Source organism: Rhinolophus hipposideros (genome assembly GCF_964194185.1).
Source record: "Rhinolophus hipposideros genome assembly, chromosome: 17".
NCBI classification, from domain to species: Eukaryota; Metazoa; Chordata; class Mammalia; order Chiroptera; family Rhinolophidae; genus Rhinolophus; species Rhinolophus hipposideros.
In genome coordinates this window covers 48,256,455-48,282,395 of record NC_138063.1, presented here as the reverse complement: position 1 = coordinate 48,282,395, position 25,941 = coordinate 48,256,455, and the positions used below count along the sequence as shown (strand labels likewise).

Here is a 25,941-nt window from a genome sequence, read left to right as displayed (position 1 = left end):
AGGTGATGGGGTGTGAACCTGCCTCCCTTCTTTGGACCACCCACAGCTGAGGGTCCGGATCTCCTAGCGCAGCCCAGGCGGGTTTGCTGTCACTGCCAGAACAGGCAATGATTGTTGCTCACCTAGAACCTTAGATCATGGTCTCCTGATGAATTGTATTGTTCCTCCCTGCTGTCACTGTCACTTCCAGTTATTTCTCTTTTTTCATCATTACGTGATAATATCATCATCCATGATCCCTATTAAATGATGCCTGCTCTACATTAGGCACTTTCATACATTACAAGTAATAGGAAAACTTGCACTTAGGTAAGCTGGGCATAATTGCCCTCGTTCTGTTTGTGAGGACGTTGAAGGTCAGGCTGTGTAAGTATCATGCTCAAGGTTACTTGGCTAGCAAGAGGCAGAACTTGGCTTCTATGTGGGTCTGTTTTGGAAGAACTCAGCTGTTTCTACTGCCCTGCATTGAGGAGCTTGGGCAGTGGGGGCTCTCCTCTGACATGCCCACACAGGCAGGGCTCTTAGGTACTGGATGGAGACTGGGGTTCCTCTGTAGCTCTCTTGATCGCCTGTGTCTGCTGCATCTTCATTGCAGATTTCTGGTTCTTACCCAGGAAGGAAAAGGTGCTGAGGGCTTGTTTTCCTTACTGATCCTTAGGCACTCTCTGTGGCTTGGCAGTTCCAAGTTAAGGACTACAGCGCAGAGAGTGGGGAAGAGAGATCTTTTTGTTAGATGTTCCAATTTTGTTGGGCTAATTGTGAAGTATGCCATTGTTTAGACTGTACACCACATAATTAATTAAATGGGCCACTTCCCACTGTGCTTGCTTTATAAATTGGTAATAACTATGATGTCATAGTTGTCACTTCACTGAAAAAATATTTTTAAAAGAAACAGCAAAGATGACTATGGTGGTGGCATTTAACAGCCTACATGTGGCATTTATTTCAAATATGGCCGTTTGGCCGGTTTTCAGTGGCAGGCGGGCTGCAGTGACCATCACCAGCCCCATTCAGGACAGCAGGCTCATTCAGCTTCCCTCTCTGAGTCACTTCCCTGAGCTGAATTATGAAATATTGACTTATTTTGGTGGCAGTGTAGGTCAGTGTGCTACTAATTTCAGTAAAGTGTGAAGCTGATCACTTTATATCGGAAGTGCAACACTCACTGGTGCCTAAAATTGTTAAAAGTTAAAACTGCAGAATTTCTTTGATTTTTTTCCATTGGGAAAAAATTAAATAGGTTCAAACCTTTTCCCCTCTCCTTAGTTTTGGAAACCTTGACTGGAGGATGTTTTATGAGGTCTACCTCCTCTCTCCTTCATCTCAGAAAATACTGCAGTGACCCCTGCAAGCTCCAGCTGGGCTTTCTTATATGTTCGCCCAAGTTTGGAAGGCTCATTTGTCCTTGTTATTCCCTGGTGTGCTTTGGGGCAAACAGCAGGAGTTAGAGGCCGTACAGTGAATTGTAGTAAAGTATTTAATTACATTCAGGAGTGTCTCATATGCTGGGAGTATGACCAGCCTCCCCGCTCAGGCTCACTTTGATCTAAGAAGCCAAAAAGAAGGCCCAGTACCCACTGTCACCAACCCCCAAGCCCCTAGCCTTGCCACCGCCCACTCCTTTGATTCCACCAGGAACTGTGCCCTTTATTCCTGTTTATGGCAGGTTGATCAAGAAGCCCAGACTCCCAGGTCACCTCTCAACTTGCCCCCACTCCTAGTCCCCAGTCATTGCCCTGTGCCCTCTGTAATCTCTTTCCTAAACATTTCCTTTACTTTTCTACTTTAGACAAAATCCGGTTCCCCTGAGAACACTGCCTCTTCTGCAGTCCTCTCTGGTGAGGGCCCTGTGGAGTCTAGAGGAGAGAGAATTGTGCTCTTTGCTCCTCAGTGTTATTTCCAGATCTTCTTCATTTCCCTTCAGCTTTGAATCCCATGTCATCAAACTCTATTCACCGCTACACTTGCCTCCCAACCCCCCACCCATTCCTTGGTTAGTTTAGCTGCCGGTTTATGGCCACTTTTGCCAACACCACCCCAGTCTTCATTCTTGGTGGTTTCACTATACACATAGATGATGCTTCCCACACTGTTTTCTCAGTTCCTTGAACTTCTCTCTTTGGATTATTTTGTCCTCCACCCTACCTCAGCCACTGGCCCCTATTGTCATGTTTTAGTCCATTGTTAATGATGCTAATTAGCATAATTATTGTAATATTTTATTATAAGTAATGAATATTGTTAATGTAATAACGTAACCCTTTTATAATAACAGTGTTTCACATCCTACTCTCCGACCACCACCATTTTTTTCCTAGGTAGTTCCTTTAAATATCTTAACTCTTGAATACCCCACCTTCAATCGCCTCAGGACCTCTAAGTCATTGATTCTACCACTTTTTCACTGTCCTTCACCTTCTTATTCATCCCCCTCTTTCCACCGCATGAATTCCATGGAGAATGGATTTAATCAGATCATTGCATTCACTTTCAGCTTTTTTGTCCTTCAGTTCATTTTACTTTCTTGTCAAAACCACAGCTTTGGCAAAATCTAACTCTTTGTCCTCTCTGTACCTGCCTCTTGAAGCTACACATAGCTGGAAAACACACACACTACCTGCCTCCTGGACTTCCTGTGCAACCACAAACACCAGTTACCTGAACCTGAATGCTGACTGGGAAACATTATGCTTCTCTAACCTGTTGACACTCACATTCTCCCAGATAATTATTTTATATATTTTTCGCATTCCTAAAATTTCCCACTGCCTTGCCTCATCCTTGTTCTCAGCTGATGATGTTTACTACTTTGTATCCCACTTAAAAAACTGGAGCAATCAGAATAGAAGTACACATTGCCTGCACGACACGTACCCACCTGCCTGCTCTGTGCACCTATATCCCACTTGCCTTCCTGTTGGTCTACGTGAACTTTCTATGTTCCCATCAAAGGCAACACACTCTCTTGTGTCCAGTCCCACCCCTCCTGCTTCTTCAGCCACGTGTCAGCAACTTACCCCTCTTTCATCCTCTGTTTTTCTCTTGCTACAAGATAGTTTCCATCAAAAAACAAATAGGATGGTATTTTTGTCCTCTTAAAAACATAATTTCCTCACTCTAAGTCTCCATTCATTTTTCTGCTTCTATTAAAAGGAAACCTCTTTGAAAGAGTCATCTATCCTTTTATTAATACTTTCTTCATCTGGCATCCAGGACACCATATTCTCTTAGTTTCTCTCCTTATTCATTTTCAGTTCTTTCTCAGACTTCTTTTATTTGATTCCCCCTTATCTCCCCACACTCTTAATATTGGTGTGCACCAGATCTTGTCATTGGACCACTTCTCTTCTTCAACTATATTACTTTATTTGTACTTTCATCAAATTTCATGACTTTAAATGTCATCTATATGCTGATGAGCTCCAAACTCTTATATCAAACTACGTACTGGTCATGTCTATTTGCTATCTAATAGAGAGCTCAGACTTGACACATCCCAAATTTGAATACCCGATCTCTTTCTCTACGCCTTTTCCACCCACTGTCGTCTCCATCCCAGGAATAGCCATTCCATTCTTCCCATTGCTCAAGTCAAAAACATGGCATTATCTTTGACTCCTCTTTTTCCATCACAACTAACATTCAAATCTGACAGCAAACTGTTCAACAGCAAACATAGAGAATGAAGCTTCCTTTTTATCACTTCTGCTGATACTATTTTGCTCCAGGCCACCCCCATATCTCCCCGGGTTTATTACAATAGCCATCAAACTACTAATCTGCCTTTCAACCTGGTCACCTATCTGTCCCCTGGTAGTTTCAATACAGCAGCAAGACTGATTCTTGTAAAGCATAGGTCAGATATCTATGCTTACTCTTGTGCATAAAACCCTATAGTGCCTCTCTGTTTCTTCCAAGAGTAAAAGTAAAGGTCCACAAAGCCCTACCTGATATGGTACCAATGTTACCTCTCTGACTTTAACGCTTACTACTTTCTCCATTGCTCACCCTAGTTCAACTTCAGCTGAACTAGACTTCTTGCTCTCCCTAAACTTCTTGGACTGCTGCCTCAGGATCTTTGCACTGGCTGTTCTCTTTGTCTGTACTATTTCCCCCCATATATCCAAATCTCTAATGTCCTCAATTCTTTTAAGCGTCCCTGACTACTTTATTTGAAATTGCAACAACTCTTGACCAGAACACTTCTAATCCACTGAACTCTGCTCTATCTTTTCCAGTTTTTTTAAAAAAATACCTTTTAACTTACTAAAATTTTCACTTATTTAATACTATCTGATTATCCCTACTAGAATGTAAACTTCAAAGGCAAGAGTGTTTTCTTGTTTTGTTTTGTTTTTCCCCCACTTTTGTTCGCTGATGTATTCCTAGTACCTAAAATATAGCCCTAGGCATGTAGCAAACAGTTAGTATTGATGTATTGAATGAATAAATGAGTGATTGTTTAGAGCTCTACAAATTCTGAATGTTTCATTGTTAGACTAGCAACCATGTCACAATGGCGTAAATATTTGTGGACTGATTCCTGATTTTCTTTTTTTTAACTAAAGGATAATTCATAGAGTTAAATGTACACATCTTAAGCATAGAGCTCAGTAAAATTTTCCATATGTATCATTACTACCCAGGTCAAAATGCAGACCATTACCATCACTCAAAAATTTTCTCTTATGCCTTCCTCAATCAATACCACACCACTCCCATACCTTTCCAGAGGTAACCATTATTTTGATTTCTGTTTTACCACAGATTAATTTTTCCTATTCTTGCATTTCTTATAATTTTCTGTATTCACAAAAGAGTGCACTGTGTATAATTCAGAATTCTTTGATTCAACATTTTTATTTTCAATTTATGCATTTTTATAGATTTCAGCAGATATACAACAGATATAAAAAATAGACATAGTTGATTCTTGCTTTCCATTTAGTCTGGTAATCTCTAGATATTTCATTTTCAGTTTGACTTGATGTGCCTTAGGTGGATTTTTCTTTGCATTTTTCATGTTTGGAATTGACTCAGTTTCTTGAGTATGTGGGTTGATGTCCATCATAAATTAAAAAAAAATTCTCAGCCATTGTCTCTTTAAACACTGATTGGGCTCATTTTCTGTCTCCTCTCCTTCTGAGATAATAGTTACACATGCGTTAGACTGTTGGAGAGTATCTCAAATCTCTCATGATCTGTTCTATTTTTATTCATTCTTTTTGTGCTTAAATTCACATAACTTCTACTGATCTTTCATATCTCTTGTTCTTTCTACTGCTATTTCCAGTCTGCTGTTAAGCTCCATCAATGAACTCTTAATTTCAGATATGGAATTTTAAATTCTAAAATGTCCATTTGGTTCTTTTTTAGATAGTACATTTTTTTGTTGAATTTCTTCATCTTTCTATCTATTTGACTTTCTATCCATCTATCATTTTTCTATGTCCTTTAACATACTTAAAATAATTAATGTTCTTGATTTCTAATTTCAACATCTGATTTATCTGTTGGTTTGCCTCTATTGGCTGTATTTTCTTTAGATTATGAGTCAATTATCCTGTTTCTTTACATGTCTCATAATTTTTCATATATGCTAGATGTTGTGTATAAAATAGTGAAGAGACTAAAGTAGATATTATTTTCCCCCAGAGAGGCCATGCCTTTTCTTCTCTTAGGCAGCTAGTGTGAGGGACTGTAGTAGATTGAATAGTGGTCCCCCAAAAGAGTGGGGAGATGCAGCCCTAAGCCAAGGAACACTTGGAGCCACGGGAGCTAGAGGAGGCAAGGGGTGATTTTCTCCTAGAGCTCTCAGAGGGTGTGCAGCCTTGCCAGTGATTTGATTCCAGACTTCCGGCCTCCAGAACTGTAAGAAAATAAATTTCTGTTGTTTGAAGCCACAAAGTTTGTGGTAATTTGTTTTGACAGCCCTAGGAAACTAATACAGGGACTGATCAGTTTGATCTGGTTAGGAATCAAGCTGAGTCTGGGGCAGGCTACAGGTTTAGTTTTAGTTCATCTCTGGTTTCAAATGTATCAAGAAGAAGGACTTTCTTGTATGAATTACAGACCCTGTCTCGAGTGATCTAGGACCAGGAGACTGCAGGAGCTCTCTCTGCTTTGTAGCCCCTCCCCACAGCCTCCTGTACCACGATGCACTCAGCAACACCCAGGTGGGAGAGAACCAGCTCCAGGACTGGGGTCCCTCCAGGTTCCAATCTATCTAGCCAGCCCATAACAGACTCTAACAGTTCCACTGGCTGTTGTTTCGCCCAGCAGAATCCTGTTACCTGCGTCAGGACTGATCGTCTGCTTCTCCATGAAGCTTCTGATGACCTCTGCTCACTTAGGAAGGGGCCTCATCTGCTCTGGCATTTAGATCATTTAGACTTCTTTGCATCCACACTTAATTTAAAGACTGGTTTTATACTTTTGTAGGAGTTGGTTTCTAGTTGTAGTACCTCTAATTGACTCGTCCTAATGTTCAACATCCTAACCAGAAGCAGAACTTCCTAACGTACCTTTACAGGTTTAACTTGTCAATTAGTAAATAAACTTTTGATGTTATTACACATTATAAAAATATTATATGGTACTTATAAATGTATATATAATTATATTAAAATATATTTGTGTATAATTATACATGTAATTTAAAATATAATTAGTTAACTTTTAACATTTTTGTGTAGGATCTGTAGAGGTGTCTGTGATCTGCGTGTAGGCCAATAGTTGCTGATTTCATATTCTAGGCCCTAGACTTACAAAGTAGAAAACTGAGAGAAAGGTAGGGAATAAATGGATATGTATAAATATTCAGGAATATATATACTGAAATATTGGAAGTAGTTTCTGGCTAAACAATAATGATTTTTTTTGGGGGGGGTGAGGGGGAACTTTTATCTAAAGTAGGAAACTAACCCTAGATGATTAGATCTTTGTATGATGTTTTTAATTCACATTATATTTAGCTCTCATGGCATGCCAAGGTTTAGAGGTCAAAAACCAGGATGTGAATTTATTTTTTCCTGTACCCTATAGACAACAAATATATTTTCAACAGAAATAATTTAGACTTCTGATGGTGAATTATGAACAAAAATGTAAGAAAACATGAGCAAACATGTTAATTACAAACATTCATTCTCCTCTGTTGCTTGAAAGTTACTCACTGGCTTGAACATTATTTATTTTCTCCAGAAATTTAATTCATTTTCAGAACACATTGTTCTGGTTGATGTAATTACTCAGTTATACATGAAAAGAGAAGGCTCCTGCAGTCAACTGGATGAATTACCTGTTTCAGGGGGTATGGTACATGTAAACATGAGCAATTTATACACAATTTCGGCATGACAGTTTGAGTTCCATCTCCTTGTTCAGTAGAAGCAGTATACTATATTTATTTGAATGTCCTGGTATACTTTATAGGACATGAATATAATCAGTATGTAAATGAAACCTACTCAACATAGGTATTGTCATTGAAATAGAGCCAAGGTCTTCATCTATTATGATTTGACTTTTTAGATGAAAACCTTTGAATTGAGTAATGTTGGCATGAAATATTGAGGGTTTCTTTTTTTAAAGAGAGTAAACAAACCATTAAAAAATGATACCTCAAATATATTTGTTAAAAATAAGCATCTAGATCTGACAAGCATTTACTCGAATATGAATGGATTCATGGAGTAATATCAGTCTTCTAAATAGATGTCTGTGTTCACCTGTGTCATTGGTATTCCAGGCTGGGGCGGAGAAGGCAAGGATGGTTGATGCCACAATCTCCAACGTTGTCCTATTCCTACACTCTGCCTTCATGTCCACATTTTGGGTGTGGCATCACATATAACAGCTCCCTTTTTAAGATTTTAAGCTCTTGAATCACAGTTTCGGAGCAGAACTTTCTATCTGTTTAGTCTCCCTGTTGCCTTTTGCTCTGCAACATCACCCAGCTCCCAGTGCCCCAAGCCTTCCCTCACCAACTCCGCAGGTCTGCCCGCCTCCCCGGGGCTGCCCTCTCCAGAGCAGCCTGAAAGTACCTCACTTAGCTACTCACCTGTGAGGACTGGTAACTGCTGCAGTGCAGTGTCTATATGACCCTCGCCCTTCTTCAGACCTTCGTCCACCGTAGGAGAAAACAAAATCACCTGAAAGAATAGTGCCTTTGCCAGTTTATAATTTGCTCTTTCAACTGGCCTTTCTAATCTTGTACCACCCTCTCTTTCATCTGATATCTTTGCCTGTGATTTGCTTGCGAAACCAGAAGCCACCTTGTGTTAATCCTTCAGCTTCTCATTCCTCATGCTTCACCATATTGAATTTGTCTTCCATGCCTCAGAGAAAGCTGCCACTTCTTGTTTCTGAAATACTTTCACTCGTTTATCCCATTTCCACCTGTTTTCTGCACTCCCACCTTCAGTGACCCTCCGCGGGATCTTCCCATTAACATATAACCTTGTTTCTGCAGTCCTAATCACATTCTTCCTGAGGAAGTCCCACCACTGCTCTTACCATCACTACCAAAATTATTAAAAGTGTGTTTGCATTTGTTTTCCTTCTTGCTACCCATTTAGTCTTCAGATTGATCAGTTGAGATTGTGTCCCCTTGCTGCAGTTGCACTGGTTAATTCTTGTAAATTCTCCTTGTGTTTTCTGGTACCACAGCACAGTTGGCCACACCTCCCTTGTTGAAACAGCCCCCTTTTGGCTTCTTTAATATCCTATCTTGATTCTCTACCTTCCTGTCTTAAGGGTTCTTTATTGCTTCTTATTCCTCTGCAAACTTTTTAATAGAATTCCTCGGGATTTTTTGGTAGGCTTATATATTAGTCAGGGTCCTGCTGGAAAAAGATGGCAGACCATCCAGACTTTAGTGAAGGGCTATTTATGACATCTTAGGCAGGGTTGAGAGAAATCAGTGACGAATAGGGCTGGGCACACCTGGAGAGAAAGGGGCTGCAGGAGAAGCTCCAGGGCAGGAGTGTGGCAGTAGGTAAGGAACAGCCAACAGCCACTGCCAGCCTGCTCTCTGGCATGAAAGGTGGCCAGGGAATAAGCATCTCATCTCTCCCTCTCTACCTGTCTTCTTAAACTCTGCCGATGCTTCGCATTGGCCAAAGCCCATCCAGAAACCTTAGGGAAAAGGCCGTTGATGCCATCCGTAGAGGTCAGTTTCCTTGGCACGGTGTGCATCTAGAGGGAAGAAGAGAGACTACTGCAGCCAACACTACTCATTTCTCTATGTATTTTTCACCTTGTTTCTTTGTCAGCTCATATATGCCCACAGCTTCACCTGCCACCTGTGTTTATGACCCCTAAGTCTGTGCCTTATCTTTCTCAACCAAGGTCCAGGAACTAATTTTCATTTGTCTGCAAGACATTTTCACTTGACTATTCTGTAGGCATTTCAAATTTAATATGATCAAGATGGAATTCATTCATCATAATCCCCCTTCAACAAAAATAAACCAAACAAAGCAAATCAAAACCCTGCTTCTCTTCCTGTATCTAGCAATGGCACAGCCATTACTTAGGTTGCCCATATTAAAAACTTTGTTTTTCATTTTTATCAAAGTTACATTTATACAAAGTGAAGAGAGTTTTGTTATAAAACACTTGTCTTAAGACCTCCTTCTGCCACTTTCATTTATTTTAGCTAATTGTTATGGTGTTTATCCCCTTGAGTCTAAACATAGGTTTGTTTTGCAACTTCTTGACTTTTATGTGGGATTCTCACTGTGGGATTCTCACTATATGGATGGAGCTCTTTCCTCTCCCTGCCTCCCCATATTCACGCTCTTTACCCCATTCATCTTCTCAGTATAGGTAGATCACAATTTCAGTTAGATCAAAATTTTTGTTTACCCACAACACATTAGTTATTATAACCAAGAGGAATATGTGTTCACTTTTGTATTCTAAAAGGAAATTGGCTTACAAGAATTTCAGGCACTTTCACATGTTTCAATATCATATTACTTGAAAGGAAAAAATGTTGGTAGTTCAGAAGTAAGTCTTTAGAATAAATGGGTAAATCAGTAGGTTTTGGTTAAACTTAAATGGGTCTTTTAGATATATTTATTTGATAATGTTTACATAATTTGAATGGGCATATTTGAATTCATGCATTCACTTGTTTGTTCTTTGTCCAACAAATAGTGTGCTGTGCTCCTGATATTATCTGGTACTAGTGACAAAAAAAAAAATTAGAAGACACTTTCAGTTTTAAATTCCCACGTAAGGAGCTTGGAAGTTTCCAATCCATCCTAACAAGTAAAAATCTGAACAGACTGGAAAGTTAACAACTCTTCTTGGATCTGAAAGTGAGGAGAGGACACAGGGCAAACCACTGTCCCCAAGATTAGAGAGATAGACAGGTGAATAAACGGAGTCATGGCTTACTGGGACAGAGATTCATGAGCAGAAACCACCATGGGAACAAGCAAACCACCATGGGTAGAACAAGCTGAATTGTAGACCAAGTCATAAGGGATTCCCACAATTTTGTGAGATTTACTGATAAAAGCTGGACTGGGTTCAATCAGGAGCTCAACCAGAGAAAAACTCCTTCATATAGCTGGCAGAGAAAAGGGAAAATAAATCATTTTGGAATATTTTAGAGCACTGCCTTCTTAATAAGATCTGCCCTCAGGGGAAAATAGGGAACCAGAACATAACCTGCTGGGGTTTAACCAGAGCCTAACTGACCTGGGAAGGGAAATACTTAACACCCCCCAGCTCTATCCATTCTGTCCCTCTTAAGGAGGGAAAAAAACTAAGAAACAGTTGTGAAATTCACTCCAGAGACAAGGGCTCACTAAAAGATTGAGACCTAATCACAGGACTGTAGAATGCTCTGCCTCCTCTTTCACCTCACCACCACATTATTAAAGGGCTATTTACAACAGGTCCTTTTACCCAGTACATCATAGTTGGGAATCAAGAAAAATATTACAGAGCATACTAAAAGCAAAAAAAGAAAAACAGATAGAGCAAGCCTCAGATCCAGACATAGCAGGGATGTTAAAATTATCAGACTGGAAATTTAAAACATCTATGATTAATATGCCAGGGATCCTAATGGATAAAGTAGACAGCATGCAAGAACAGATGGGAAATGTAAGCAGAGAGATGGGAATCCTAAGAAACAACCCTGAAGAAATGCTAGAGATAAAAAGAAAACATAGTAAAGGAAATGAAGAATGTCTCTGTTGAGCATATCAATACAGTGGGTATTGCTGAGGACACATTCTGAGCTAGAGGATATCACAATAGAAACCTCCCAAAATGAAAACAATACAACCTCCAAAAATGAAAAGTAAAAAGAACAAAGACAAAAGAAAAACAGAATAGAATATTAAAGGACTGTGGGACAACTACAAAAGGTGTAACATACATAATGGGAATTCCAGAAGGAGAGGAAAGAGAGAAAGGAATAGAAGTATTTGAAACAATAAGGTCCAAAAATTTTCCCAAATTAATGTTGAACATCAAACCACAGATCCAGGAAGCACAGAGATCTTCAGGCAGGATAAATCAAAAACAAACAAACAAAAAAACAAAACAAAACAAAAAAACAGGAAAAAATAAAAAGTTCAAGTAAGCATGTTAATTCCAAACTACAGAAAATCAAAGATTGAAAAACAAAAAATCCTGAAAGAAACCAGAGGAAGATAAAACACCTTACAATAGAGGAACCAAGGTAAAAATCACGTCCAACTTCTCTTCAGAAATCATGCAAACAAGAAGTGAGTGAAGTGAAATATTTAAAGTGTTGTGAGAATAAAATCACCAACTTAAAATTTTGTACTTTACACAATTATCCTTCTAAAATGAAGAAGAAATAAAGACTTTCTCAGAGAAACAAAAATTGAGGGAATGTGTTTGCCAATAGAACTAGCAAGAAGTGTTAAAAGAAATTCTTTAGAGGGAAGGAAAATGATATAGGTAGAAATTTGGCTCTACATAAAGAAGGAGCATTGAAGAAGGAATAAGTGAAGATGAAATAAAAATTAAACTTTTATTTTTCTTATTCTTAATTGATCTAACAGATTACAGTTTGTTCAAAATAATAGTAGCAACAATGTATTCCATTATATGTTTATGTATGCTTATATATAAGTTAAGTAATGACAGCAATGATACCAGAGACAGAAGAAAGGAATTAGTATTATTTTCTTATTATAAGGTACTCACATTACCTGTGAAGTGGTATAGTATTATTTGAAAATGGACTTGGATTAGTTTTAAATGTTGTAAACTCTAGGTAAATCACTAGAACAGTAGTTTTATATATATATATATACATATATAATATATATGTTATATATATATTATATATGTATACATATGTTATATATGTATATTATATGTGTGTATATATTATATATAATATATTATATATGTATATATGTATATTATATGTGTATATTACATATATATTATATATGTGTATATTATATATGTATATATTATATGTGTGTATATATGAATATATATGTATATATTATATGTATGTATATATACATATATATACATATATAATTGATATGCTAAGAAGAGAAAATGGAATCATAAAATGCTCATTTAAACCACAGAAGCAGAAAAAAGTGGAAGACAAAAATAGGAACAAAGAAAAAGGATAGCAAATGGGAAACAATAATGATATGGTAGTTATCAATCCAATTATAGCAATAATTACTTTGGATTTCAGTGGTCTAAATGCACCAATTAAAAGAGAGACTGTCAGAGTGGATCAAAAAACATGACCCAACTATATGTTGTCTACAAAAAATACCACTTTATATATGAAGACACATACGGGTAAATGGTTGGACCATGCTAACACTCATGAAAAGAAAGCAGAAGTAGCTTAGCTATATTAATTACAAACAGAGCTGACTTCAAAGTAAGGAAAGTTATCAGCAATGAAGTAATAAAGATAATGATAATGATAAAATTGTCCATTTACAAAGAAAACATAACAATTCATGTTGTGTATTCATCTAACAACAGAGCATCAAAATGCATGAGACGAAAACTGATAAACTGCAAGGAGAAATAGATGAATTACTATCATAATTGGAGACCTCAACACCCCTCTTTAAAAAATGGACAGATCCGGCAGGCAGAAAATCAGTAAGGAAATAGTTGAACTCAACAAAGCCATCGCTTAACTGCATAGACTATTTCATCCAACAACAGAATAGACATTCTTCTCAAACTCACATGGAACATTCACCAAGTCAGACCATATTCTGGGCTATAAAACACAACTTAACAAATCTAAAAGAATAGGAATCATACTATGTTTGTTCTCAGGCCACAATCGAATTAAACTAGAAATCGAAAACAGAAAGATAGCTGGAAAATCCCAGAATACATGGAGATTAAATGACACACTTCTAAATAACACATGGTTCAAAGAAGAAATCTTAAGATAAATTAAACAAAATATTTGGAACTAAATGAAAATACAACTTATCAAGATGTATGGGATGCAGCAAAAGCAGTGCTTAGAGGGATAGTTATAGCATTGAATGCATGTGTTAGAAAGGAAGAAAGATCTAAAATCAGTAATCTAAGTTTCTACCGTAGGAAACTAGGAAAAGAAGAGTAAATTAAATCCAAAGTAAACAGAAGAAAAGAAATAATAAGAATTAAAACAGAAGTCAATGACATTGAAAACAGGAAATCAGTAGAAATCAAGGAAACCCAAACCTATTTTTTTTAATGATCAATAAAATAGATAAAACTCTAACCAAGCTACCTAAGAAAAAAAAGAGAGGATACAAATTGACAATATCAAAAATGAAAGAGGGGACATAATTACAGATTCCATGGACATTAAAAGGATAATAAAGAAATACTCCAAACAACTCTATGCCCACAAATTTGATAAGCTAGATGAAGTGGACCAATTCTTTGAAAGACAATCTGCCAAAACTCACACTAGAAGAAATAGATGATATGAATAGGCCTATTATCTATTAAATAAATTGAGTCAACAATTAATAACTTCTAAAAACAAAAAGTGCCAGACCCAGATGAATTCAGTGGTAAGTTCTACCAAATACTTAAGGAAGGAATTATACCAATTTTCTACAGTCTCTTTCAGAGGATAGAAGGAGAGGGAATACCTCCTCCCTCATTCTATGAGGCTAGCATTAATCCTAATAACAAAACCACACAAAGACATTATAAGAAAAGTACAGACCAATATCTGCCATGAACATAGATGCAGAAATCCTCAACAAATTATTAGCATATCAAATCCAACAATGTATAAAAATTACACACCATGATCAAGTAGGATTCATCCAAGGTGTGCAACATAGGTTCAACATTTGAAAGTCAATTAATGTAACCCATCACATCAACAGGCTAAAAAAGAAAAAGCAAGTCTATGATCAAATCAATAGATTTGAAAAAAGCATTTGACAAAATTCAACACCCATTCATGATAAAAACTCTCAGTCATTTATATGACTAAATTAGAAGTTGCTATTTATGAAATTGATGTACTAGTATATGTAAATTATAATAATGGTAGGAAAAATACATAACCTACCCATGGCTTCAGAAATTTTAGAAATAGTGTCTCATGATACATTCAGTTCATAAATAGGCCTGGATGTTTGTATTTCTATATACATTTCCATTTTGCTGATACCACCCATGTTGTTACATATTATGTGGTTACTTACATAAATCATTATTCATGCACTAATTTGTATTGTCCATTGTGCTATTCAATGTCCCTATAGAAATTTCTGTACAATAAATGTCTTTAAGTAGAAATTTTGGAACTTTTGACTAACTGGTGTGGTTTTTCACATTATAATTGTAATTCTGTAATATTTCTCGTTTGCCATTAGTTTTCTAGGAATTATTTATTTACAACAATCATCCTTAGACTACCAAGAGTATATATATCTTAGGTTACCTGGGATAATCATGGATTATCCCTTTTGTAATCATTAATAGTGTTCCTTCTTATTCTCAAAAATGTCCCATTTGGACAATAAATTATGTGGTCCCTCAAGATATAGTCACCTTTTCTTCTCTTTCATGTGCCTCATATCCTGCTATTCTTATTTAGAAATCCTGTCTTCTGTTACTCTAAGCATCTCAAGTCCTTTATGATTTGATGGTTTTATCAATAATGAGTATAAATAATGTATGATTTAGCAGAAACCCCTTCATGATTTGATGTAGGATCCAGATGTAGAAATTCAGAATGTCAGAACAGATGGAGAATGCATGTTGAAACAATGTCCCCTTTAAGTGCTGGTGTCCTGAATGGAAGAAGAAGGTCAGCAGTCTGGTGAATCACCAGGAAGGAAATGGCCTATTAACAATGAATGTGTAGTGTGTGCCGCTTGTGTGCTTAACACTCTATAAATCTTAAGGTAGAGCTTCTGAAGATATTTATGTTAGTTATATAAACTGAGTTTGAGATTGTTTGTTCCCACACTGTTTATGAAGAAGGTTTTTCTTCCCAGGATATTACCCACAGACGTGAGGCCGTGGGGCCCCTAATGTGGTTGTTATAATGCCTAAGTCTGATGAAATATTTAAGGATTTCTTAACAAGAATTAAAGCCCTGAGGATGCTGTTAGAAATGTGGCATGTATATTTCTTGTGGGAATCTTATGGGGAAACATGTCTTATGGGAAAAACTAATTGTATTTGTTATACCAATAACCATAGAAATAGAGAAATGGAAACTTATGTGGACATTTTTATCACAAATGGAAACTTTGGGAATTGAATGTCCTCTGCGTTAGATCTTCATCCAGGTTTCTCTTGGGCTCATTGTCTAACAAACTAAAAAAGAGCTATGATTTTTTTTTTTAAGTTAGGTTATAGGTTTTTTTTCATTGCTTTAGATAAACTGTGAGTTTGATGGCAAGTCCAGTTGATTAACAACCTTCTTGCCATGGCAATACCCTAAAGAAGCATTTTTACAAGTATTATCCAAAACCACCTTGAGCAGAATAACCTTATGATAGTGGTTTTAAAAAAAAAGGCAATTTCTAGGCATCATTCCTGACCACCTGACCACCTCCACTCAATGAATTGGAGTCCTGGGGAGGACAAAGGATGGTTGGTATTTTGCTTACTAAATTTTGAAAAATACTGTTTAAGAGATATGATGAATTTGGGCAGTGATCTTGAAAAACGAAAAGGATTTTAGAATAGCTACGGTGAAAACTATTAATTTTCCAATTTAATGATTAAAATATTTTCTCCTATAATACTTATTATAGGAGTGATCTTGAAGGACGATTGAAACAATTGCATTTGTTGAAAAAGCAGGTGGGTGTACAGGGAGGTTAGCAGGGAAAGAGAATTGAGATAATTTACCACGAGTGGGTGTGGATGCAGTGTGAAAGGATGTAGGGGCCTCCAGTTCCAAACCTACTGGCCATGAGTTCAGGCTCATGGCCCGGGGAGAGAGGGTTTTCAAATCATAATGACTTGAAAATGGTGGTCCCATTTCTTAGACCCTATGTTTCTCAGTAGCTTTGTATGTAAAATGGAGATAATAATATGTGAGAGTAAACTTCAAAAGTATATACACTTTTTGTTATAATTTCTTTCCTTCATGTTCCCTCCCCCTCTGTTCTTGCCTGGATAATAGACATGTAAGCAGATTGGCTCAACATGGAATTAATCTTTAATATGAAAAAGTATAGGTAGTTCTGGACTGAGCCCTTGTTATTCTATGTTATTTTATTTTTATTATATTTAAACTTTTTAAATGTAATTTACATTTTTATACTTTAAAAATGTATTTTACCTCTGCTATAATAGATTCTTAGATACAGTAATCCCAAATATTCTCACAATTTATATTCTTGTATTTTTTTTTCAGTAAACTGTTCTCAGCTTAAGTCTGGTTTTGCCTTTACTGGGGGTATGATCTCAGCAAACCTCTTAGAAGGTTCCTTTCATCATCTGTGAAAACAACATATTGTAGACATTAAGTGAGAATACATATATTTTACAACTATGCCTGGAATGTGTAAACACAGTGAAAGGAAATCCCCCTGCATTACCCAACTCTCCTGCTCCTAGATCATGGTGGTATTTTGTGAAGGCATGTCCTGCAGCAGAACACATGTCTGGCTTCCATACTATTCCTGCATCCCCCAACGCCATCCCACAACAGAGCCCTGCATCATAGGAAGTAAGATTTACTGTAGTCTTAGTAGCACCAATGGTTATGAGTAAGTGGTATTGGGATAATAAATAAAGACTTGGTTCTTCTTTCTAGATTGAAATTTAAGGGTAACTTTAGTTAACTAAAGATGTATTCACTTAAAGCTAGAAGAGTTCAGGTACAGTACAGCCTCTTTGGAAATAACTTCACGTCATATATACACTTGTAATGCTTTCACCATAAACCTTTAAAACAGATTGGAGGTCTGTGACAGTAAAATATGCATATCCAATAAACCTGTTAAACTGGAAATTAAAAATTTTAAAACTATATAGGAGGAACAAACAAGTATAATAATTGCTTAAGCTAATAAAATTGTTGTGATTGAACATTAAATTTAGATCCAGTGTTCCTAGATAAATAACCGCTTATTTTTCCACTGCCCAGAGGAACAGCAAGGAATGATGATTACGTCATGCATCTTATTCAGCCAGTGGTTTCTGAGGTCTGACAATGGGTAAGCCACTGTGCTAAGAATCACAAGCAGCCAGCTGGCAAAGCTCAAGGGAAAGTTCCCAGTGCGGGTGTTGGGCAGTGCACGATAAGGCAAATCAAGCAAGCAAGCAAGCAGTCTGGATGATTGACAGCTTTGGAATTACACTAAAGAGTGTGTCCTTGGCTTTTTATATGCTGATCTTATTCTTAAATGTCCAAGTGATTTTACCAGTCATTAATAACTCATACATATAATGTTAATACCATCAGGAAACATCACTGTCCATTTAAGGATAAGAACCTGAGACTGGTTGATTCAGTTATTTGCCCTTTGTTTTCCAGTGTATCAAAATCTGTGCAAAAAAAAATGTCTATATGTTTATTCAGCTTTATGCAAACCCAAATATGTGAAAAATCATAAATATATGAAATACAGTGCTGAAGATGAGTTGGTTTTCAAACTGATTCTTTGCTTTACAAAAGGACTCTGTAAATATTCTTAAAATGCCAATCTCCTCTATTAACTTGACCATCTGGTTAGAATTCTTAAAATTGGATTTTCACTCCAGAGATATGAAAATATCTTTCATAAAGATGCTTATGGGTACAGATTTAGGTTATCTATTCCATGTTTAGACAGCCTTTGCAGGGGAGGGGAGCCTCGCATCATTGGATTAAGAGCGTGTATTTTTAATTCCCATGCTTTCATTGTAATTATATACAGCCTTGGAAAGGATAATTTAATATTTCTTAATGAACATAAGGGAAAATGTTGAACTGAGTTCATACAAACATTGTATCTGCCTTCAAAGTATTTTGTTAAGATACTATCTTTCTACTTTTTGAGTTTTTAAGACCTAAATTCCACAGTAAGATTCCCAGGTCCAGGGACAACAGCTGAAATAGAAAGGCTTTACCCCATGAAGCAAACTCTTGCTGGAGTGTTTGGCCTGTCTTGTTTGTGCTTAGAGGGTGTTTCCTTGCTTTTGAAACACAAACAACTGCACTGCAAACTTTAAAAAGAAGGACAAATTAATAGTTTAAAATATTAAAGCTTGAGAAATCTTTCTATTTCTTCTTCACCCCATTCATTATACATACTTACATAAACTTTTCTCTGTTGGTAAAGCAGCCAGCATCATTTTGGAAAGAAATGCCAATTTTGCCTTTCACAGCTAGAATATGCTGTTGCCTGATACTGAAAGTATTATGCAATTTGTCTAGGGTGCTGAAACATCATAGTAAATATAGTAAAACATCAGCAAAGCCCCATGTAACAGCAGCTGAATATAGAAATATTTTAAATAAGTTAACTTTCATGAGATATAATTTACAAATGATAAAATGTACAGATTTTATGTGTTCATTTTGATGAGTTTTGAAACATTGTCGTTCAGGGCAGCCTGCGGGGTCTCTAGTCCCGCTCCCCACATAAGAATGCAGGATATGGTGAGGCCAAAAAGGAACACCCACGGAGCCATAGATAGGGGAGTCATACCACTATATTCTCTCTGGTGGCCTAGCGAGACACACGCAGTAGTAGCCCCATGATCCACAGTCTGCCATGCACTTCTCTGCCTGCCAACCAACCAACCAATCAACGCAGCCCTGCAGTTACATCAGTAGCCAATTGGTCAAACGGTCACAGCCAATGGCCAACCAATCATAGTCAACGGTCATTCACCACCCGCGTCAGCACCTCCCCACGTGAGGCGGAGAGCCTGGAAACTTCTATCTGGGACTCTGTCCCCACACTCTACCCCTCCGGGGTCTCGCCTCAATTTACATGACAAGCATCAACATAATGAAACAAGACCACAGAGGACGGGCAATCCCACTGTGCCAAATCCTGGGCCATGAGCCCGTGGCAGATAGTGGGGCTGTGCAAGTATCCTTGCGGAAGGACTTGAAAAGTCCACTGCCGCCTGTCCCAAGTAAAAGAAAACTGCTCTTGACACTTGGGTGCAATGTCAATGGAGAATATAGCATTGGCCAAGTCCACTACATAGTGATACGTTCCCAGGTGGACAGTCAGACAATCCATCAACTCATGCATGGATTGAAGGCACTGCAGCATGCAAGGGTGGCGTCACCTTATTTAACTCTCTGTAGTCCACAGTCATTTGCCAGGTCCCATCTGGCTTCTTGACAGGGTATACTGGGGAGTTAAAGGGACTGTGCGTTGGCCTCACAATATGTGCCTTCTCCAATTCCAATATTGTACGACCAATCTCCTCCTGCCCTCCTTGCAGGCGGTACTGTCACACTGTAACCATGCCCCAGGACTGTGGCAACACTTGAGGAGAGTGGTGAGCATGTCCGCGTATCACCGCTTTCACCACCCAGATCCAGAGACAGAACTCTCCTACCGACGTCTGTAAGCTGAGGCCATGTAGCATGTCCACCCCTAGAATATATTCTGGAACGGGGGAAGACATAAACCTTGTAGGTATGAGGGTGAAGCCTTCCTATACCCAGTGGTAAGGAAACAGCTTTCACAGTCACAGTCTTTCGCCCGTAGCCATCAATGCAGATTGCTGGTCCGGGGAACGGTTCTGGGTTCCCATAAACAAGACTGCAGTCTGTGCCAGTGTCCAGTAGGGCTAAAACCCTCTGCACATTAGAAGGGGACCAATGTATGGACAGTTCCACGTGGGACCTCGGGTCCCTGCTCACCCCCCTCTGACTGGGTACCTTGGCCCTACCCCTAATCAAGCTGAAAGGAGTCGGCCTCAAGCAGCCTCATGAAGTCCTAGAGGGACACGGGTTGCGCTTTACTTGACTTCTCCTTTAGGCTTCTCCAGAATTGCTGTTCCGGACGCAACTGTTTCCAAAGTTCCAACAAGAGTGCATTGGGTTGTCGGTCTATTTTCTCCTTATTGACCCCTGATGCCACGCCACATCTGTGCGCATGTTACTCTCTGAGTCCGCCACCTCGCCCCTTTACTTTTGATTTGGACTTCCAGGTCTCAATTGTTCGGACCTCCTGTCTTAACTTCTTTCGCCTCCAGCTTTCATCATCCCCTAGGGTGGCCATGGTAGTTGTAACTTCATGGATCCGTCGCCCCACATAGGGTGTAAGAATGGCAACCAAGGATCCAAAAGCACTCGCAGGTGCAGTATCCAAAACCAGATCTCTCATGCTGGCTGTAAAAAGCTTGTCATCTGGCCTCTGCATATTAGGGTTGAAAATAGCATGTCTCATACCTATTTCACGGATGATTTGAGTAAATTCCATATATGACTGCCATTGACTCACAGTGTCTGGCAGCTCGCCAGCCTGTCCCCATACTGTGCGTACCGCAGCAGTGAGCCATTCCATTAGAGAGTGATTGCCCTGGTCGTGGGTCAACCTATGGCAGTTCTGTAACCTTTGTCACAGGGACGGATGCACTGTCACGAAGGCTAGCTTTTCCATCTCGCCTGGGGAGTAGAGAATGTTGTCTGCTCCCTCATCCCATGAACGCAGTCAAGCCGAGACTGTATCTCCAGGGCTCTGTCTGTACCGCCTCCCCCGCTCCTGCAACTCAGTGGGAGTGTAAGGGGTGTAGGTTGTGAACTCAGTCACAGCTGGGTTGCCGGCAGCAACGCCCCCGGGGCCCAAAGGTTGCTCACATTTTACCCTTTGCTTCAAGACTGGCCGGGCTTGGGGGTTGGGAGCAACATTGTCTCCACTCGCTTCCTCCACCTCTGCCTCAGAATCTCCACCTTGGGGCCCCTCTTCTAACAGGTGGACCTGGACTTCCAGCGCCTCCAACAGGGACACCTGGTCCAGCACCTGGGCTATTTCATTAGGCGCATTTTCCGTGTTGAGATTCAAGGTCATGAGGAACATCCAGCCCATGGGGCCAGCTGTAGCCTTCGTCTCCTCTGGCAACTGCTCAGCCAGAGCCAGTAGATCCCTCTCCATGCTGGCCGGAGAGCCTTCCATGTCCTCCCACCCCTCCTGGGGGGTCCAACTCCTGAGAACAGTGGCCATCGGACACCACACACTGTGTGGGAGCCACACATCCTTCTGCCCAGAGTCAGACTCCATTGCTACCTGGCCGGAATCCTGCTTGCAGTGCCAGGCATCCGATTGGGTGGAGGCCTTGGTGTATGATGTCCACAATCCTCGGAGCCTAAGGTCTCAGCAGATTACCAAAATGAAGGCGACACCTTCTATGGCCAAGACGGTGGTGTACCGTCTGGAGGCGAGAGTCTCCCAGGCAGACTGGGAGTCTCCCATTCCCGGCGCAACTCCTCTCGGGCCTTCTGAAACTGAAGTTTTACACGCACAAACTGCTCCACCATGCTTCAGTAGGTTTTGGCCGGCACCACACACCGCTCGCTGTGCCATTTGTCGTGCGGGGCAGCCTCTGGTCCCACTCCCCACATAAGAATGCAGGATATGACGAGGCCGAAAAGGAACACCCACTGAGCCATAGATAGGGGAGTCATATCACTATAGTCTCTCTGGCGGCTGGGCAAGACAAACGCAGTTGTAGCCCCACTATCCGCAGTTTGCCATTCACTTCTCTGCCTGCCAACCAATCAACCAATCAAAGCAGCCCTGCAGTTACATCAGTAGCCAGTTGGCCAACCGGTCACAGCTGATGGCCAACCAATCACAGTCAATGGTCATTTACTACCCGAGTCAGCACCTCCCCACAGGAGGCCAAGAGCCTAGAAACTGCTTTCCGGGACTCTGTCCCCACACATGTATATCCTATAGAATTCCACCCCAGTCAAGATTTGGAATATTTCCCCACTGAAGGTTCCTTTGTACTGTTTTATAGTCAGTTCCACTCCCCACCATGGGTCTGATTTCTGTGCCTGTTGCTAAACTTCATATAAATGAAGTCATACAGTATGCATTCTTTTTTGTCTGCCCTCTTTTGGTCAACATGGTCTGTTTGATGCATACTCACAAGTGTATAGACAATTTATTTTTTATCTGTGACTAGTATTCACTTTATGCATATACTGTACTTGTTTGTGAATGGATATTCACTAGTTGGGCATTGAGTTGTTTTGAGTTTTGGATATGAATGAAACTGCAAGGAATACTTGTTTACAAAGCTTCATATCTTCATCTCTTTTGGGTGGAATTTCTAGGATTCACAGAGTTGGCACATATTTAAATTTATAATGAAGTAGCAAAAATTTTCTGGAGTAATTGTACAATTTTACAGCCCCTTTCTCTCTCCAACACTATATGAATGTTCTGGGAACTTCACAGCCTCATCAATAATTGATGTTGTCAGTCATTTAATTTATGTTATTTCAATGGGTGCACAGTAATGTCTCACTTTGGTTTCTCTGATGAATAGTGTAGTTGAAAATTTTTAAATTTGCTTGTTGACCATTTAAGAGCCTTGTTTTCACAGTCTTTCCAGTCTTTTGCCTGTTGTTTATTGAGTTGATTGTCAAGTCTTTTGTCAGGTAAATGGATTACAAATGACTGTGGCTTGCTTTTCCTTTTTATTAATGGTAATTTGAAGAACACAGGTTTTTGATTATAATGAAAATTGAATTGAAAAGAAACAGTGGTCTTAATGAGTGAACAAATATAGAAACTCAGTGGGGTTATGGAAGCTATAAAAGAGAAACAAATGAAGTTCAAGAACTGAAAAGCAAAATAGCTGAAAAAAATCAGTTTATTATTTTATGAGTAGTGCTCTCTGTATATTTTGCTGTTCTTCTTAAGCTTGCAAATTGTTGTTTTGGACCAAAATAGGGAGTTTTTTTGACATTTCTTCAACTTTTTTGTTTTGTTTTGTTTAACCACATTCCTGCTCTATTCTCTCTCTCCTTTCCTTCTAGACTCCAAATATGTGTATATTAGAACAGTTGATATTCGCTTGCAACTCCCTGAGGCTCTGTTCATTTTTTAAATGTTTTATTGTGTGCACTTTAGATTAATAATTTCATGAATCTATGTTCATGGTTCACTTATCCATTTTTCTGCCATCTCCAATCTCTTTTTGAGCTCATCCAGAAAATTTTTTCAGCTATTTTGCTTTTCAGTTCTAGATCTTCATTTGTTTCTCTTTTATAGTTTCCATATCCCTGCTGAATTTCCATATCTGTTCACTCATTAAGACCATATTTTCTTTTAAGTCCTTGAACATATTTTAACAGCTACTTAAAAATCCTCGTCTGCTATTTACAACATCTGAATCATCTCAGAGTCTCTTCCTATTGACTGCTTTTAAAATATTAAGTATGGTTCACATTCATCTGCTTATTTACATGTCTAATAAATTATTAATCCACTATTGGACATTATTAATGACATAGTATACAAAGTTGCAAGTATTTTGTTCCTTTAAAGAGGGGAGCATTTGCTTTATTAGACAGTTAATTACTGGTGGTTCTTAAGCTTGTTGAAGCTTGATTTTAGCCTTATTTGGGGCTGACCTACAGTAGTTCTTACAGTGGGGCATGGTTCTTACTTCAAAAGTGTAGTCTTTTTGGTGTCTCAGTCAAATTCTAAAAGTATTATTGTAATCTTCCCACTCTGTCTTTCTCTTCTCCTAGTAATGTGTGACCTCTACTAACTTTGTATTGCTCTCATCTCTCTATATCAGCTGCTTTCTGCTTGGCTTCACCAAGTCTTACCTTGCACATCCCTTGACTAAGGTCTTGTGTATAATATCCATAGACTTCTGGGACTCCCTTCTTTGTAGCTCTATCTTTTCCAATATTTTGTACTCCACTGTCGAGCTACTTCATCAGCTCTAAACTGCAATCTGTGTCTCCTCAGCACAACATGACTTCTTTGTTCATGTTACTCCTCCGTGTGCTGCTCTCGGGAAATTGTCGCTAGGGTGATATTCAAGGCTCATCTGGGTGAACTTAGGGATTATGTTTCTGTACTGCCTATTATCCAGTGTCTAAAAACAATCATTTCATATATTTTGTCCAGATTTATAGTTATTACTGTGAAAGGGCACTCTGTCAAGTCCAGAAGCCTAAATTTGGTAGAAATATTCTTTTGAAAGTTATTCTTAAGATCATTGGTTCTCAAACTTGAGCATATATCATATTCGTCTGGAAGACTTGTTAACACAGAGATTATTAGGTTCCACTTATTAGAATTTCTGGCTCAGTAGGGCCCCAAGAATTTCTGGCTCAGTTGGGCCCCAAGAATTTACATTTCTAACACATGCCCAGGTGATGCTAATGCTGCTGGTCTGGAAACCACACTTTTAGAACCACTTGTTTAGAAAAATGGATCTGGAGAAAGATACTGGGACTTATTTGGGACTTAGTACACACAGTTTTGCTGTTGCTTTTGTTGTTGTTGTTGTAGGTTTTGGTCCTATGCCCTGCATAATAAACTTATATTTCAGTTGGTTTATTATAATGCTAGCATCTTACTCTTTTTATTTAAAATATGGTATTCTGAAATTTTTGAATTTTTTTTTTAATTTGAAAAGGATAGATATTACTCAGCCATAAGAAAAGGTGGAATACTGCCATCTGCAACAACATGAATGGATCTTGAGATTATCGTGCTAAGAGAAATAAATCAGACAGAAAAAGTCAAGAACCATATGACTTCACTCATATGTGGGATATAAAACTGAAAGCAATAAACTAACAAGACAAACAAAAATTCATATACACAGACAACAATTTAGTGGTTACCAGAAGGTAAAGTGGGAGGGGGTGGTAGAAGAGGGTAAAGGGGGTCAAATATACGGTGATAGACTGATTCTGGGTGCTGAACACACAATGCAGTATATAGATGATGTATTATAGAAATGTGCACTTGAAACCTATATAATTTTACTAAACAATGTCACCCCAATAAATTTAATAAAAATTAAACAAGAAATAGGTAGATTTTCCAATTGATTGATAGTCAGAAACAAAAAATATATGAGAGTAAGTAGAGTTATAAAATAACAAAATATTATCATTCTTATTTTGTTGTCACACAAATAAATTTGATGTGTTTTGTCCAATATGAATCATCTAGATCATCGAATTTGATAAATTTCAGACATAAGTATTTGATTTGGGTTTCATAAATTGGGCTTTATTTTAATTTATTCTCAGATCTGTATGTATGTATGTATGTGTCGTGTGTGTGTGTGTGTGTGTGTGTGTGTGTGTGTGTGTGTGTGTATTTTGTAGATAAAATGCAAAACAGTGATAAACAGTAGAGTTGCTAGATCTGGGTCATACCTCTTTTTCAGGTTTCCCCAAATCTTGCACTTTGTCTGATGATAGCTGTTAATCCATCTATCTCAGTAGCACATTTTGTCTGCTCTCTTCGC

At 38.6% G+C, this 25,941-nt stretch overlaps 1 protein-coding gene across 3 annotated transcripts in view; it reads left to right on the top strand.

Moving 5' to 3' along the window:
• The window catches only part of L3MBTL4 (L3MBTL histone methyl-lysine binding protein 4), a 460,291-nt gene that overhangs the window by 221,588 nt on the left and 212,762 nt on the right, over positions 1-25,941 (top strand). The window lies entirely within an intron of this gene.